This window comes from Protopterus annectens, chromosome 2.part1 (genome assembly GCF_019279795.1).
Source record: "Protopterus annectens isolate FY-2018-M chromosome 2.part1, PAN1.0, whole genome shotgun sequence".
Taxonomy (NCBI): domain Eukaryota; kingdom Metazoa; phylum Chordata; order Ceratodontiformes; family Protopteridae; genus Protopterus; species Protopterus annectens.
This window is the reverse complement of record NC_056729.1, coordinates 65,553,703-65,568,226: the sequence shown is the minus strand read 5'-3', so window position 1 is coordinate 65,568,226 and position 14,524 is coordinate 65,553,703. Positions and strand designations below refer to the sequence as shown.

Genomic DNA, 14,524 nt, shown 5'->3' with positions numbered 1-14,524 from the left:
AAGAAGGGCAGGTATAGAAAGGGATGAGTTGAGTAAGCACTTTATGTTCCTAACAAAAGCATTGGGAGAGGGGTAAAAAGTGCCTGGCAAAGCCAGGATAATGCATACTGAGAGGAAAGGTAATCATAGAATGCTTTTTGTAGCAGAACAAAAATTAGGAAGGAAGACAAGATTCCTAAATGTATAACGCCTTTATTCAACACAGTAAAGAATATGTACTCACTCAATAATTGTATCAAGAAGAGACAAGTGAATAAAATAAGAATTAGACATCTAGTATGGAAAATAATAAATGAAAGAATTTAGGGAAACAGGGAAGGAGAGCAAAGCAATGAGCAGAAGGAGAACGTAAATAAACATTTTCAAGAGATGTGGAATCCACTTTGGAAGTACCAGAAATTTCTCTGAAGTGAAGAAACTGCTTTACTGATAATGTGGATCTGAATCAATTCCTGCAGAGAGAGAGGGAGAAGAAGAGAGGACAAACACATCTGAGTATAATTCTGAAGGCACAGTAGTAGGCCTCATGCCTTATGGCAGGAGGCACATTCATTCTAAATCCAAAACACAGTTACCACACCTATATTACAAAAAAGTGAACCTCTCTCTAGTCCCAGTGCTAATCTTGATTGTTTTGGATAATTCCTGCAGAATCTTTAACATATAACTGCATAATGGATTCATCTTTAACTCTGGTGTACTGTGAGGCTGTTAGTGATATGTATAGGCAAGCAGTGGGTAAAGTCTAAAGCTGGTGAGTAAATGGAGGCATTCTTAATAATTTTCAGAAGTGTCAGTGCTTTTCTTAATGACTGTATATATATATATATCAGCAATGTTTGGTTATGTTCTGGAGAACAAATCTTTTTAGGCTACTGTGATGCACTTGATTTCTAAAAAAGTACATATTTTTTCATGTATCCTACCTATTCTTATGGAGACAGCATGGTAGTCTTGGTTTCACAGAAGTTCTTTTATTGATTCATCAGCAATTTTTGATAGAGTTAATGCATGATTTATCACTGTGACCCTTAACGTATAGTGAAGAATGAACTTCTGCTGCTTAGCATCTTGTAAAATGCTGGTCATATGCCCAAAACACTTTGGCCATGGCATTGCCAGTAGGAGATAACCTGAACTCATTTACCCAGTTTAAATGTTTAGACTGTTTGCTACAGTCCAACCTATCCATTATTAATATTATCACTAACAAGTATTACTTAAAGATTAAAGGCCCCCAAGGGACCTTCTACAAAATTTTATATCTATTTACTCCTGAAGCTACAATAACTTTATTGAAAGGCATAAAATGTCTGTAATACTGTTCTATTTTAGATATGGCTTAAAACTGATATAATCTAGGCCTTCATAAGTAACATTCATCCGCAAGTAATACTAAATATTATCTAATTTATTGTATAGTCATTTTGGCGTGGGCCAATATGACTGTATCATAATCGAAAAGGAAGTGCGCTCCCTGTTATTCAAATTCTGATTCTGTCATAAAATCCTTTTAAATCCTAAAAGCTTTCCTCCCGTGTTTTTCTGAAACTCCACCTCCAACTTATTGACACTACCATTACCTCAACATTGTCTAAATGCTTCACCAAGGCCACCTCTTTTCGGCAGTTAAGCAGTGGATCCTGTTTCCATTGGATACAAGATGATTCCCTTCCCAATACTAGTTATACCAGAGACTGCCAATGCAATAACCAGACTCTGCATGAGTCAGCTGGAGTCTGACTTCAGCTGTTGATTCCCATTTCATTTTACCTTTAGGATTATTATGTTTTGTGACTGAGTGTCCTCTAGGACATGCCCAAGTAACAAGAAGTACAACTGGTTATTTTGACAGCACACTGAAACAGTATTGCTACTATAATGTTGTCTCTGTGCAATGATTTTAAGTGAATTACTTTCATCTTAGTTGGTAGTAGGTAAGGTCATAGCTGAAAAAGTATTGCTTGAGTCCAGTTTACTCGCTGAATGTAAACAAAAAAATAAATAGCTAGCTAGAGAGATAAATAAAATAAAATAAAATAAATTCTTAAATCCTAATATAACGTAAAATTTGTTTCAGCCTTTATCTTATTTTATTTACCTAGTGTTTTTTCACACTAGGCTCACAAAATTTGTTCACATTTTTTATTAAGTTTACTGACCACTATACTGCTAAAATTGTGTGTGTGTGTGTGTGTGTGTGTGTGTGTGTGTGTGTGTGTGTGTGTGTGTGTGTGTGTGTGTGTGTGTGACTGTGTGTGTGTGTGTGTGTCTGCTTTTATATATACAAACACGCACACACACACACACACACACACATATATATATATATATATATATATATATATATATACATATGTATGCGTGTATATATATAATATGTATATGTAATATATATATATATATATATATATATATATATATATAACAATATTGAAATTCATATGTTCTTTAAAAAGAAAAAAATGTATATCTAAAATGGCAAAAAAAAAAAAAAGTCTTAAGAGATATAATAAAAATGCCTTCTGCACACATAACCAAGTCAGTCATAACATGAAATGAGATTTAATGGAAAAAAACGTCCAATAATCAATTATTTTTCAGATATTGTCTGACATTGGTAGGGCCCTATAAAACACTGGGGCGTGCCCATAAAGAGTTACAGAAGTGTGGCATGGTGCTAAATTTAAAGATGTAGAATGATATGGGCTGATGCTGCTTAGGTATCTAGTAGAACCAGTATAGCAGCAAAACCATTAAAAAAGGGGGTGCATAATAAATGAGGGTAGCTACAAAATTCCAACAGAGACCATGGTATAACTTCTACAAATCTTTTATTGTTTCAACAAACAAAATAAATAATGCAGGCATATTACTGGCAGTAGCAATGCTGCTGATCTGTAGTGATGATGTCATGCAATGGCACAATATGTGCCAAAATGACAGGTACATAGGCATTGTGTGCAATATACTGAGCAAGGTCACATGTGCTGCAAACCAACTAATAGCTGCAGCAAAGGAACTATGAGCAGGGCACAAAGACAGTAGTCCAGCTCACTGCATCATATAAATGTGGAGGAAAGGAGGGATGGGAGGGGCAAAAAACAGGGCAAGAGCAAGCAGAGGAACACACTCAATGATAACCTAAAGCTAAATTGAAGGAAAGATACAGTTTTTCTTTTCTCTGTCACCCCTTCCCTGTACATTGTTGCCATTAATTGCACATATTTCTGCACAGATTGTTTCAAAATACCCCAGTTTTCCTTTCAAATCTCTATATGTAAATAACCCAGCAGCTGTTTCTCCATCAGGCAGATCCACAAATTATGGCATTTATATACTAGATGAACATTTATATTTTTTGGTGCTAATGACTGTAACAGTATGTTTTGTTTGTTTGTCTTTAGAAAGACAAAGTAATTTGAAATGTTGTTTCAGCAATGCTAATTTATCCACATGGCACTAACATACCATGATGGTATCGAATGTGAATGCCAGACCACATCAGCATTTCCCATGCATAAACTACAGGAAATATTAAAAAAAAATTCCAAAATGGACTCTATTAATTTTTAAATAGAAACAACTCTGCATCCCTTCCTGTGCCCAGCATCAGATAATGAGAAATTTAGCTGTAACATTGGAGAAACAATGGAAAATAAATATGGAAACAAATGTTTAATAGCAATACACCAAACCTCAGCCTGGCTTTAGCTAATATATGTACTTATAAAGATATAGATTTACGCCCACAAAATTAAAGCATTGTTGGTAAATCCTGGCTTATTGCTGCACAACGCTAGAGGGGTCAAGCAGAGGTGCACTCAAACAAGTGTAGCAACATCCAGAAGAACGTTGATACTGAAATAAAAATATGCACTGAATTTGTTCTCCATCTGTTTGTTCTGCCACTGAAGTAGTCATTTACAGGCAGGTGCACCTGTAGGCAGGTCACTAAATCACTTCTGTACTATATAAGTGAAGAAAAAAAACCAGTTTCATATTCGATTTAAAAGAGGCGATTAGAGTGAAGAGAGTATTGCTTAAATATGAAATTAACATTATTTTGTTAGAGCAAATACTCAGCTCTGGAAGAAACAGTTAATTTTAGGAGAATTGTGTGTATTTCCCATGATGCTTTGACAAAGGGAAGTTTCTGCAAGTATCCCTATGCCTGTGATTCTTTTTTTTTTTTGCCAGGGCTTCTGTGGTTGGGTTTTGTATGCCCCTGCTGTGGAACTTTTGTTCCTTTATCTGCTGATAGAAACATTGCAAATGTCACTCAAGCAGTTCCACAGTTTAATGACAAACCTTCACTAGATACTTTCATGCAAAGCATCAAAGGTGCTTTTCATTAATTCTTTATAATGAAAGCTAAAAGTAGGTGTCTGCCTGCAAAAGTATGTACATTATTTGAAGGACCTTTGATAAAATAGCCAATCGCAGAAGTGCTGTTACCTCTCACTCCTGCATGTGTGGTACATAGGAGAGAGAGGCAGACAGACGACAAAAATGTGAGCTTTGTTTATGATTATACATACATATGTGTGTTTGCTTGTATCTCATATGCTTATATATATATTTATATATATATATATATATATATATATATATATATATATATATATATATATATATATATATCAATGTATACATGTTTGTGTTTGTGTATGTGTGTGTCTCTGTGCCTTGCGGTACAGAATAAGTGCTTAGGATGTGTAAATGTTAAAAACATGAATATAACTTAAAAGTACAAAGGCATATTTTAACGTATCAGATATGACTCATGAAAATGGACCTTGAGGTTGATTTAAGGTTTCTTCAAGACCTGTGCTATTTTTGAACAAGAAAGGAATATCTGAGAAAAGCTGTTTAAGCTGCAGTGCTGCCTAAAATATACTCTCATTTGTCAAATGGAATCGGTCTTCTTTGAAATGATAACAGCTGACATGGTGCCTGATTATTTTATTACATGTCACTTTAAAAGTAGAAAAAATGAACAGTGTTTAGCAGTGGTATTCTTTACTTTTTCTGTGCAGCAATTAAATATGGATGACTCTCTGTCCTTTTCACTTTCAAAGTGAAATGACTTAGTTGAATAGAAAATGGTGATACCAATTGCTTTGCTTCGTCACAATGAATAGCAACTGGAAATGAAAGTATGATAGTTGAATAATGCATAAGAGCCAGGAAGCATACTGTGCCCTTTCCTTTCCTACCAGCCCTCTGAATTCCATCTCAATTTCTAGCTGGATTCTGTTGTGAAGGGTCAGAGCACAATGCGCTTCTGGTACACTGAAACTGCAATATGTATTAAACTAGCAGTAGTTTCTCTCTGAAATAGCTTTCTCGAGCCACTACTTCAAAATGTACCCAGCGCTGAAAAGTTGGCCTAATTGCTGGTTGCATCAGTTCCTTTCTATTCTTGCAGAGTGGCAAAAATTGAAAATCAAACTGAGTACAAAGGATAAAGATAAAACAAAATGGCTTCCCTAGGTTTTGCCTCTGTCCCTAGTTTCGCCTGAAGTTTTGTAGCATTTATTTAATGCGAACACTTGATTTTGTTTTAAGCTTCTGCCTTCTAATCCCTCAATCCATTTTAGTTTAAATACTTTAATAAATTATATTGCAACTTCCTTCTAAGAAAACGCAGATCATTTTATGCTGGAAAAGGCCATGGTGGAGTCATTCGCTTCTTTTCTTGTCATGTAATGGAAGTTGGCTTGCATTTAGTTTTGTATAAGATAACGACAAGCTTACTTTTATCCACTACTCACATCTTTCACAAAAAAAGAATAGGCTTGAAACATTAACTTCAGTGTGCCTTTCAAAGGTCAGTTACTAAACATGAACATAACTTCAAAAAAATGTTATAGGATTTTGTAATATAAAAAACAGACATTAAACAAAAACAACTTATTTGTAACATAACTTTAAAATGCAATACTATATATTTCATATTATGCCTTGCAAAATAAAAAAAAAACTGCTTTAGTAACTCACTAGTGTGTACTGATTGCAACATAGCAGCTGTCAACACATTTTATTTTCCAAGATCTGCTATACAAGTCATGACAGGAAGTGTTATATTACTGTAAGAAAAGTGGAAATTGTTTTCAGGTGTGTGGATGCCCTAGAAAGCTACTTCTATCAGAAGACATCATTCTGCTGATGAGGTTCTGTCCATTTTGTCTTATTGCAATATCTCTTGTTCGCAGCAATTTATCAAGTGTTTTATTGCAGTAATCATAAACGAAAGCCCCAAATTAATATTCAGCAAGTAGTAAGTACATCATACATGTACCGAATTTAAAAAATAAAGGACAGCGTAACATATCAACTTCATTTGCTGCTTACAATATGTAAGTAATTCATCATATAGCAGTCAGCTTGATTATAGGCTTATAGGCTAATTAACTGTCTTTTAAAGCATCTTCTTAGTTATGGTTATGTGGATTCATTGTTGAGTAATTTAGGTATGCCTGTAGTAACCATGGAAGATGATGTCAATGATGTTTGCATCTTTGACCAGAACTCAAATGGTCAAAGGGTCTAGTGACTAAATTTATTTTTGATTACTCCATATGGAGTACTCAGGCAAGCACAGGGGGAGTTTCTTGGCAGATAACACAGTGTTCTTCACAGGTAACCTTCTGCCTAAAGTTATACTATATCTTTGTGGCAGGTTTTAACATGTTGATGTTATAAATTAAAATTGTTCAACCATTCAGTGCAAATAAGCCTACAGTTCTTTATTTTCTGTTTGTGAAATGTTTTGTATTTCCCCCATTGCCTGAAAGTGGTTAATACTGATTGGTGCACTAACCTGGTAAACAATTCTAAATTACTAAATAATTAATTGTACTAGTATTAATGCATGCAGTACTGCAAATATAGTTTTATTGCACATCTATATTGTGTGACTTTCTATGTGGGCATGTGCCACTAATGTTTTGGATAACATTAATACAGCTCAGAAACATCAGTTCAAATTCTAGTGCTTGAAGATATATTTTAGAGGAGGTGATGGGTGTGATCTTGACTGCCATTTATTAAATCAGGAGTAGCAATTATAGTGCTGTTTGGAAGCTTATTAAGACCAGGCTTTTTCATCATGTTTACTATTGACACTTATACACTAAGTTTCACCTTAAAGAAAGTAACGGGTAAACTTTTTGTAACTCAAAAACTTCACCTCCTCATTTTGTTCTGAACTAAATGTATGTTCTTATAGGTAAAGGTATGTTCTTATAGGTAAAGCTATGTTCTTATAGGTAAATCTATGTTCTTATAGGTAAAGGTATGTTCTTATAGGTAAAGGTATGTTTTTTTCATTATATGCAAGTCAGGTAAATGCAGTAGCTGTTATAACAACCGATGAAGGGGCTGCATGGAATGTCTTTATCATTTTAATAAATGATTATTAGCTATTTTGTACTAGAAGACTATGTTTAAGGTGTTTTATTTTCATTTTGTTTTCTTAAAGCATTTAATAACTATTTACAATTGTATATTACTAATTTCAAAAAGCAGCTTTGTTGCTCTGGATTGTGAACAAAAAGCTTGAGAACCCTTCCAGATTTACTAAAATGAAACAATATACACTGATGGTTAATTAAGGCCAGTAAATGAACTTAATGATATTTTAAGCTCCCACTTCAGAATAGCTATGCATGTAGTTAGCCTGCATTCAACAAACTTTGTTGGCAAGTGACATTAGAGTTGCAGTGTGCCCTTAGAGCATACAAAGCAGAAATGCCAGTACTGAGTAAACTGACTATAATTCTTACTTTGCATCATGGTTGGAGGTAACAATTATAGGGACATTTAAGCTATAATTAAGCCTACCTGCACGCTCGCACACACACACACGCACACACGCACACACGCACACACACACACACACACACACACACACACACACACACACACACACACACACACACACTGTAACTGCCCACCACAAACACCAAAAGCTTCCATAGCAATATAAAGCAAATAAACATTTACACAGAGTAAAAAAAAATCTATAATAATAATAATAATAATATAGAGCATGTCACATTGAGAAATCTGACATTTTCCAAGGTTCTCACAAGTTCCATCTGGTGTCCATATGAATATTTTCATTGAAAAGTGACATTTCACAGCTGTATGTTAATAACCTGGCCCAGTCACTGGAACATATATAAAATCCACTTTATACATAGGCACAGAGAGGAGATCTGAGATAGATTCCAGTCACTCGGCTTGCTTTCATCTCAAAACAAATGAAACTCTGTTCATCATTAAACCAGAAGGGGGTTGTACCTGAAGTAACTGTTACTTTACTTTGGTAAGAATTATTTATTACACACCTATAGGCATGGATTAGTCATGGCAACATTAATATAGATACATTTTTATTTTATTTATTTGCACTTTGTTAATCGGAAAAGGTCCACTATGACCCCTTTTTCAATGGAGGCCGGAGGAGAAAATTTCCATGTACATATATACAGAAAGAATACAAGTGGAGGTGTGGCCAAGATGAGCACTGAGTGATAGCATTTTTACTCAGCTATGTCTTTTCAGAAATATTTTGACAGGATTTCTTTTTTTAACTATCTCAATGCAAGATTTTTTATATCTAAATAATTTTTTAGAACATATATTAGGATAATATATAAAAATTCCTACATAAACATTAATTTTCCTGTCAATGTAATTGATAAATCTTCAGCATCAAAAGGAAAAATGAGTTACACTAAAGCCTCTCTCCAAGAGACAATTCTAAAAAGGAATTACAGTCCTTAATAACTAGCTTTCAAGAATTGTCAACTAAATTGGACAAAATGGATTTAAAATTGGATGACTTCAAGGAAAATGTACTCAGCAGATGGACACCATTCATAAAGACCTGTCACAACAGAAAAAAACTAATTTCAGGAATAGAGACTGCTCTGAATGACATGGACAGCAGGATTAAGGAACATTGAATTTCTCTTGAAACAGAATTCTCTTCTACAATCAAAAGTAGATGACCTCAAAAATAGGTCATGTAGGAATAATGTAAGAATACTTGGTCTTCCAGATAACATAGAGGGAAACAGTATGGAAAAGTTCCTAACTTCTTGGTTACCTGAAATTTTGTAACTCCTAGAGGCATTATCCTATGGCATTGAAAGGGCTCATAGGTCTTTGAATTCTTCTAAAAATAACAAAAGTAATTCTCCTAGATCTGTCATTGTGAATTTTTTATCTTCTCATGACAAATGGTTTTAAAGGCTGCCTGGGAGAAAACACCAATTAAAATGAAAGATAATATTATTAATTTTGATAATGATTATTCTCCTTCTGTCATGTCAAAAAGGAAAATATTTCTACCCTTAATCAAAGAACTTAAAAGAAATCAAATAAGAGCCCATCTACTATTTCCAGTTAGATTGAAAATCTCCCATTAAAATGGATTTAAAACATTTGAAGATCTGGACTCAGCCATTTCATTTATAAGAATCAACAAACTATTAGAAAAAATTGAAGATATGGAGTGGGCTAGTCCCCGTCTAAAAAGAATTGCTGATAATAGTACATAGAAAACTGCTGAATCCAAAAAGAAACTAAAAAAATGAGGAATTACCATTATTCCATCATATTGTTTTTATAAAACATAGAAGTTTCACAACTCTCCCACATTCTGTGGATATATGCTAAAACTACAGGATTTTCAGCAAACTTCACTTTAGTTCCACTAATAACTGACTCTTTAAGTTGGTGAAAGTAAACTGGACTTCCAGGTGAACATATTTTATTTGTTAAGTTATTATTATAACTGCATATATTTTTTCTACTTGTTGTTTTGGATGTATATTAGCTAGTCTTAATGATTAAACTATGGTAGATATTATTCATAATTTACCCTGGTTGTTATGATACTATCCTTGCTGTTCTATGTTTGAATTCTGCTTTCTGGTTTAAGTATTGTTTATTATAAATATGGTGGGGTTGGAATTATTTTGTAGTCAAATTATTGTTGGATTTCCTCAATATATGAGTTCGCCTGGAAAACACTATTGTTTGAACAGTTATATTGGCTTGCTTTCAGGATCATTCTATGTCCAGAGTTGCCTGCTTGATTTGGATCTTATTGGAGACATCATTGTTTGTCTGTATATGCTCCGGTTTGTGTTCGGGGGAGTTTACGATAGTTTGCTGGAGCCTGGCTTGTGCTGTGTAGTTGCTGTTCTGGTAAGGCAAGAAAAAAAAAAGAAAGTATTTGGATTGGTGGCTCTCTTCTAGGGGAGAGGAAGGTTTTTGGTTGTGATTTCTATTTGATTTTATGGGGAAATGCACTCGGTGGTGGTGTGTGGAAAGGTGATGGGAGCTTGTGTATGCATTTTTTTCTCCTGCTCTTCTCCCTTTCCATTTTGTATCATGTGCATTCACTTTGTTTCCCTTTCTGTGCATTGGTATGTTGTTAGCATTTTCTGAGCTTTGACTCTCTCTAGTGCTTGCATATTTGCCTGTGAGAGATTAAAAAAAAAACACTTAGCTTACTTACAGGTTTCCCGCTGGAATCCTTCAGGTTTGAATTTTGCTTGAATCAAGCTCGAGAGTCTGCGGGTGCTCTTCCAGATGAAACGGGTGCTTTCCACTTACATCATATAGAAACTGCCGAAATAAGATGACCTTTATGCATGCAGACCAGCAGTTACATAGTAATTAGAATGTTGAAACTCTGTAGAGTGTTTATATTCAATGAACCTTACCTTTGAGGAAGACTTAATGAACAAATTCCTTTTTATATGAAGTTATATTATTTGCTATATAATTAATTAAAATTGACTGTCTTTTACATTCACATACACCAAGCTGAGTCTGTACAAATCTTGAGCTTAACTTCATTGTATTATTAGATAAGGAAGCAAACATTTCGTTTTGCTGATGGGCTACATTAATGTAGTGTTGGTAAAAAAAAATGCTATATACTATCGAATCCCAGAAATTTATTATAATAGCTTTAAAAAGCAAACATGTTAATGCCACAGTCTCATAACTGATTCCATTCCAGGGAAGCTGTTTATATTTATTTGTATATGAGATGACTTAAATGTATATTCTCCTTTTAAATATATTAATTTGTCACTCCATACTTTTGCCTCTTAGTGATATTCAACAAATAGAATTGACAAGATATAAAAGTTATATTTAATTTAAATATTAGATTGCATTAGAATACTTGATAGTTAGATACATTTGTTTGTTTGGTCTTTTTTGTCAGTTCTTAAAATTATTTAACTCTGATAACATCAGATGTGTTAAGAATTCTACATATTCTTATTAGTATACCCTAGAGAAAACTGGTATGAACTAAAATTAATGTCATTATTAAATATACGAGTTACATATGAGGGAATAGAGAAGTTGAATACTATTGGAGAGAAAGAGGTAAATGTTACTATGGAATGACATAGAATGGCTTTAGCATATTCTATCTATATTTCTTTGGTCTCCCTTTAAATGGAGATAGGTGCTTATACAACTCTAAGGATTAATGTTTTCTTTTTATGACAGATGCTGATTAGATGCTGTTACTAGATTTAAAGGCAATTAGGGTGATAATATGTCACCTGACTTAGGAGTTTTAAACTCCAGAAGAGTTAAGGTTGTATCTAATATAACTAATTTGAGTTATAAAATAAAGTTTTTTATTAATATTTTTAACGTTCATCATTACTTTACAATATGCAGTGTCTCAATAATAGTTTTCTTAGTTTTATTGTTCCAGTTAACTAAAGTACTAACCTATATTATCTCTTCTAGATTCAATGGTAATATAATATTAAGGTTAATTGATTTAAATCTCTCAAAATATCTCTGGTATGTCAATTCTAAAAGGAATTTCTATTAACATCAAAGGCTTGAATAATCCTAGTAAAAGAGGAAGTTTATTTAAATATCTTAAACTTCATAAATCTCAACTAGTATTTCTACAAGAAACCAATTTAATATTAGAAGACATTACCAAACTTAACATTAAACCTTTTTTTTGCTAGTAAGTTCAGAACACTCTCAAAAGAAAAGGGGGTGGCAATTTTATGGAATAATACACTGCCCTTGCCTAAAGTACTTAATGTCTATAGTGATAATAAAGGGATGTTTTGTTCTATCAATGTAGAATTAAACAATAAAATATATACTTTTATGAATATCTACTGGATTCCAGGTATTGGAACCAGCACAGTAAAACAACACTTAGATGAGATGGTACATTTTGCAAAAGGAAATATTATACTAGCTGGTGATTTTAACTGTATCTTAGACCATAAAGGTTCTACATCCAAAGGTAATAGATGAATTTCAGCATCTACTAAATTACTTAAAGATTTTATAGATTCTTATTTATTGAAAGATATTAATAACTTTGCCGAACCTAGCTCTTTATTCTTCACATTCTTTTCACATAGACATAACACCTTCTCAAGAATTGATAGAATTTTAATTTCCAATAACTTGGCAGACATCCTAACTAGTGGTAAAGTTATCACTTGTCCCTTTTCTGATCACAACTTTATAACCTTTGAATTATTGATTAATCATATTTGTAGTATTCAAATTAATAGAATTCCTGCCTATATTACAAAATTAAATGATTTTAAAGAATTTATTTTTACAGAAATACAAAATTTTAGAGAACTAAATAACGCAAATGATATTTCGGAAATATATATTTGGGATGCTTTAAAAGCATACTTATACGGGAGAATCATTAATTGGTATTATCAAAAAAAGAAAACTTTGGGACAAAGAATTACTTAATATACAATTAAACTTGATGATTTAAAGCTTAACTATAAAGAGGATGAGAACTTAAATGATGAGAATGAAGAAATAAATTCTTTAAATATTAAATATCTGGAAATATTAAATCATAAAACCAAGAATAATATTGAAAATTTTAAATTAATAAATTTCTCTACGAACCCTAAATCTTTAAAGTTGTTAGTTAACAAAACAAAGAGGCTAAATAAAATTAATCATATTAATGAGATATTCCCTCCAAAAAAGAAAAAGATAGTCTCTAATTTATATAATATTCTAACATGAATTTAGGGAATTCTTTCTAAGTATTAATTAGAAACCTAATATAATTGACAATAAAGAGGGCATTTAAGCTTTTATTAGTAAATATACTATCAGAAGAGCAAACTCATTATATTATCAGAAGAGCAAACACATTTTATAGATAAACACATCTCCTTTAATGACATTCAAATGCAAATTGTCAAATTAAAACAAAATAAAGCCTCTGATAATGATGGTATAATACCTGAAATATATAAATTATTACCTAATAATGCTTTAAAATTACTTCATAAAGTCTTTAATATTTCCCAGATTAGCAACGTAACCCTTCCTTCCTGGAAGTATACTTTTATATCTCCTATACTAAAATCTAATAAAGATCCTACTAATTGCTCCTCTTACAGACCTATTTCCCTGCTTAATATTGATTATAAAATGTTTATGTCTATCTATGCTGACAGATTGAAAACATTTTTATCAATTTTAGTTGATAATGATCAAACAGGATACATAATGAATAGGAACTCATATGATAATATAAAAAAAATTAACACTGATTGAATTCACATTAATCATGGAGCCTTGAGCTAATTTAATCAGATTGGACAAAGATATTGTAGGTTATAAATTAAACCCTAACGAGTCTTCTAAAATACAGATGTTTGCTGATGACATTCTTCTAACCCTTGGTGGCAAACACTCCTTCATTCATTCTCTCTTTAAAAATATGACTCTCTTTCAAAAAGTATCTGGCCTAGCTTTTAACAATAATAAAACCCAAATTCTTTTAATTGGACCAAATAAGTTTGATTTACATGATGATTTTAAAATATACTTGCCACAATCTGATCAGATTTTGTATTTAGTTATTATAATTTCTAATAATATTAAAAATAGTATTCAACTAAACTATAATAATAGCCTTCTGACAATAGAGAAACTAATAAAACGATGCAATAAAATACTGTTTTCTATGGATGAAAGACTTTTTATTATTAAAATGATTCTTCTTCCAAAAATACTGTATATTCTTCAATCTATTTTGTTACCTCCTCCAAATTTGATAATAAAGAAAATCAATTCAATGTTTCAAAAATTCCTATGGTTCCCTAATAAACCTAGAATTGCATTAAGATATCATATGAGAAGCTGGGATAATAGGGGCATAGCTATGCCAAATTTAGAATTTTATGCATTTGCATCAGTAATTAAAACTATATCCCTTCTTATAGACATAAAATATCAAGCTAAATGGAAAACTCTACTTGAATTATTAGCAATAGATACTATAAAAATAATATTCCTCAAAAACTGGATTTAGTAAATATCCCATTTATTTGGATTTAAAAAGATTATTTATCAGTATCTTCTTCTCAGAATTTCAAAAGTAACTACTTAACACTTCTTTTAAAATGTTTTAAAAAATATATTCTTAAATTTAGCTTGTATAAAGATTGAT

At 32.3% G+C, this 14,524-nt stretch overlaps 1 protein-coding gene across 2 annotated transcripts in view; it reads left to right on the top strand.

Annotated features, from left to right (window-relative positions):
• Positions 1 to 14,524, top strand: part of PTPRN2 (protein tyrosine phosphatase receptor type N2) — a 4,238,418-nt gene that overhangs the window by 2,478,677 nt on the left and 1,745,217 nt on the right. The window lies entirely within an intron of this gene.